The 4,244-nt window shown below is 31.8% G+C and overlaps 1 non-coding gene across 1 annotated transcript; it reads right to left on the reverse strand.

Moving 5' to 3' along the window:
• Nucleotides 1-767: 767 nt before the first annotated feature.
• On the reverse strand, nucleotides 768-962 carry LOC131645281 (U2 spliceosomal RNA). Its single transcript, XR_009296914.1, has one exon. It is a non-coding gene; the product is annotated as a U2 spliceosomal RNA (small nuclear RNA).
• Between the last annotated feature and the right edge of the window lie 3,282 nt (nucleotides 963-4,244).

Consider the following 4,244-nt stretch of genomic DNA (forward strand, 5'->3'; position numbering starts at 1 on the left):
ATCGATTTCTATTATTTCCACCTGTTGGAGACAATGAATACACAGTACATATTTGGAGCCCTATTATTTCCACCTGTTGGAGACAATGAATACACAGTACATATTTGGAGCCACGGTTTCGACTTTCACACGGTATGATCGGATCGTAGAGTGACAGATGACTAGACAATCTAATATCTAATGCCGCTCGCTTGAATTTTCATGAATGAATAAAATCGTAGAAAATTATTTTACTATTAAGATCCATGAGTTATGTTTTAGAATAGTATGTTACTCTTATATTTTTTGAGTATTTATAATTTCATCCATGAGTTCTACTATTAAGATCCATGAGTTGTGTTTTAGAATATTATTTTACTCTTATATTTTGAGTATTTACAATTTCATCCATGAGTTCTATATGTTTTAGAATATTTATAATTTCATTAACAACCATGAGTTCTACTATTAAGATCCATGATTTATGTTTTAGAATACTATTTTACTCTTATATTTTGAGTATTTATAATTTCATTAACATCCATCATGCATGAGTTCTACACTAAAGCAATTTTATAAGTAACCACAGTGGAATTAATGCCACATTGGGAGTTCTACAATAAAGCAATTTTTAAGGAACGAAAGTGGTATTAAAAATCCCACATCGGTAGAAGATTCTGCAACTTGGGATAGTCAAGAGAGTTTTGTTTCACACTATAGAATGTCATTAAAATAAAATAAATTTTATAGAATATTAAGAATTGCTAGAGAAAATTAAACTTGAATTGGTGGGGTGCGCCAGCAATTGCTATAGTGCAACGCAAGAGCGACACGCGAGAGGCCCAATAGCAAGCTACTGTGGTGGACTCTCCCCCTCAAGAAATAAATTTAATATCGTGTGGACCATTGGCCCACATATCAGATATTAAACTGATAAGAACAGATACTACACTTGATCTTAGCCAAAAGGCCGAGAAAGGTATGCTTATTACCTTCTCTGGCTTTGCTTTTTATATTACACATTTTCTCTGTTTCTTCCTTTGTTTCCCGATGTGGGACTTCAGTCAGTACACAATTTTGAACTTCAACTTACAGGGTAAAGCACTCGACCACTGTTTCTTTTCTCTTACTAAAACAACAAACTTCTCTCTCATCTTCTTTACTTTGAATTTGAATTTGTTACTGCTTCAGCAATCTAAGACCACCCCCTTGCTGTGCTTCACTTCTTCCTCATCAATCTAAGACCACCCCCTACTGTGCTTCACTTCTTCCTATTAGCATCAATTAATCATTGAGGAAGCTATTAACATCCCAAGTATTCCTCAAACTAACTCACCTTTTTCTTTCTTTCAATTCCTGTAACATCGTCAATCAATCAAACACCCCTTATTCTATCTTTACTTTACTGCTTCATTTCTTCCTCCAATAACCTTATACTATCTTTACTGCTTCATTTCTTCCTATAACCATGCATCAATAAGGGGTATGGAACTATATAATTTACCTTAATTTCTGTCCCCCCTATATCTAACAATCTTTATCATTCAACATCAAACATGGATTACCAAAACTCTAGGTGGGAACGGACCAATTACAACAACACACATAAACCCATATATTGTTTTGTTTATCATCATGGGCTGCTTCCATATTGTTTATCATTCATGCATGCCCTCACTACTTCTTTTCTCACGCCTATGTATTTCTAACCATTCTAAATCAACTTAATATTCTTTCTATTCAAAATCAACTTAATATTCTTCAAATTATTCTTTCTATTCAAAATCAACTTTATTTTGTTTAAATAAATTATTCTTTCTATTCAAAATCAACTTAATATTCTTTAAATAAATTATTCTTTCTATTCAAAATCAACTTAATTTATTTTAAATAAATTATTCTTTCAATTCAAAATCATCAAATTAATATTGTGTCACTAGTGCAAAATGGAGATTAAAATATTTTCATTTTTTTAAATTAATAGCCTCAAAACCGTTTCTTTGATATTCTTGCAATTCGCATCTAAACTTGTAAAATTGTTTGACTAATCACATACCCGACTTCAACAATATAATTTTTAAACCTGATTTTTCTCTTATCAAATTTATAAATATCTAATGTTCTTTTTTAAATATTTTTCTATTTGATTTTAGTCCCGATATCAAAATTTCTTTCTACTTGATCCTGCAATTTCAAAACCATTTTAATTCGATTCTTCGTCTCATTTTGTGTGTGGAAAAATTACGTAAATTGAGGTCGTGTCACGTGGATTAGACGTTGCTAAATAATTTATAATGTTAATATATGATAGATTTTTTATTCTCAATTTTATTAATGATGTTCTATTTCGCCGCTCATTGATAAAAGCTTGTTCCTTAATAGCGACGCCATACCACTCAAATTATTTTAGTGTAAGTCCACCTGTTTCTCCATTAAAAGTGAGAAATTGGGCACACGTTCGATGTTTGCGGAAAATTAAAGCTTTCAATATTAAGGCCAACGCGCATCAAATATACCTCATGGGTTTTGTCTAACTGCCCTCATTTTTGAACTCGTCGATTCTTCTTTCTAATATGAAGTTTTCTTGATTTACACGGCATGACCATCAGGTAGTTCATCCTTCATTGATATACAATTTTGGATTTCTTAAATATTACTTTATTATTATGGGTGCGGATATAGAAATATTTATTTAAAATAAATCTAGATGGTATTTCGATGTGGAACCGAAAATCAGTAATATAAAGATGAGTAGTTTTTTTCCGTATTGTGGTGCGAGCCTTTGATGCGGTGGATCGAGGGCGTACCTGGATGATTAACACTACTAAAGTAAAGAGAGGTGTAATTTTGCTAGAAGAAATGAATGAATACATGTTATGACGAGTGACTGAGCATATATGATGGACGGTTAAAACCCTTCTCGTTTAGTCTTAGACTGTTTGGCCGATATTGCAGAGCTTTTGCCCAGCCTCGAACACATGGTAATATGTATTCACTTAAGAATGAGATCTACTGCTTTCCTTAGTAGAGTGAAGATTATCTAATGCTACCTAAGGGTGTGCAAAATATCTAAGGCCTAAATCCATTTTAAATATCCGAATATAATGAAATGGCTATCAACCAAATAATTCTTAAATGGTTGGTTACCCAACCATGTTTTATTTTTGGATCTAGTTAATATCCAAAAGCCCAAAATCCATCTGGTTCCAAATTTGACCTTTCAAATTCAATTTTATTTCAAATTTCAGAAAGCGTATTTCGCTTCATCTTCAACCTCAAGAGATTTTTCTTCTCAATTGCATCACGTTTTCAGGTAGACACATTTCCCTTAATCATAACTCATCTTTTTTCCTTAATCAAAGCTTATCCTCTACCATTTTTTTCACCACGACTTCAAGGTTTTGCTCAAATTGGTGACGATCCCTAATCCCATATTCCACTATAAATTTGCTCTACTGTAAGTTTCTTCTCAAAGTTGTTCTAGCAATTTCAAATGCATCAAATTTTGAACTCCTTTATTGACTTGTTCAAATGTCATGAGTTTAGGGATAATATAGCACTTGTGTACCAAACATGGACTATTTGCTTCTTAGTCTAATTTTAAAAAAAAATTATAATGTGAGGTTAAAAATCACAATCTACTCTAATCCAGTTCAGTATGTCTTAATTTGGTAATTGCAATTTGAATAAAGTTTTGTTTGTTAAGAATTTTAAACATATATTTAGTCATTGAAGCTATCACATGAGTTATGGTACCTTGGCATTTCTATTTACTTGTTTTAACATCATCAGTTTAGAATCCATAACAAAACTAGATTCGATCATATATCATATGTACTTGCTTTTGCATCCATTTCCAACCTAACCAAGTCCTACCTAACCAATAACATTCTTGTGGCCACTAATTCTTTTCACTCCAGTTCTGGATATATGAAAGGAGCAATAAAACCACACCACTTTCCATTTTAAGTTAAATTTAATATTGCAACCACACAAATTATGTTCATGGCTACCACCTATAATGTAATGATGAGTGATATTGAGTTTATGAATAGTAAATGTATATGGATTAAAACTGAAGATAATGCAATATTACTAGCAAAAAATAATACTTATTGTTGGCTAATTTGCTCTAGTGATTTGTTTTGTATTTTAGTTTGGTTGTTATGAATGTAATATTGTGTTTGGAGCTACCATAGGTTATGGCTTATGAATAATATTGTTGCACTACTACAAAGAATGCATTTTATGACAAAACTTTCACC

The sequence above is a fragment of the Vicia villosa genome, linkage group LG1 (genome assembly GCF_029867415.1).
Source record: "Vicia villosa cultivar HV-30 ecotype Madison, WI linkage group LG1, Vvil1.0, whole genome shotgun sequence".
Taxonomy (NCBI): domain Eukaryota; kingdom Viridiplantae; phylum Streptophyta; class Magnoliopsida; order Fabales; family Fabaceae; genus Vicia; species Vicia villosa.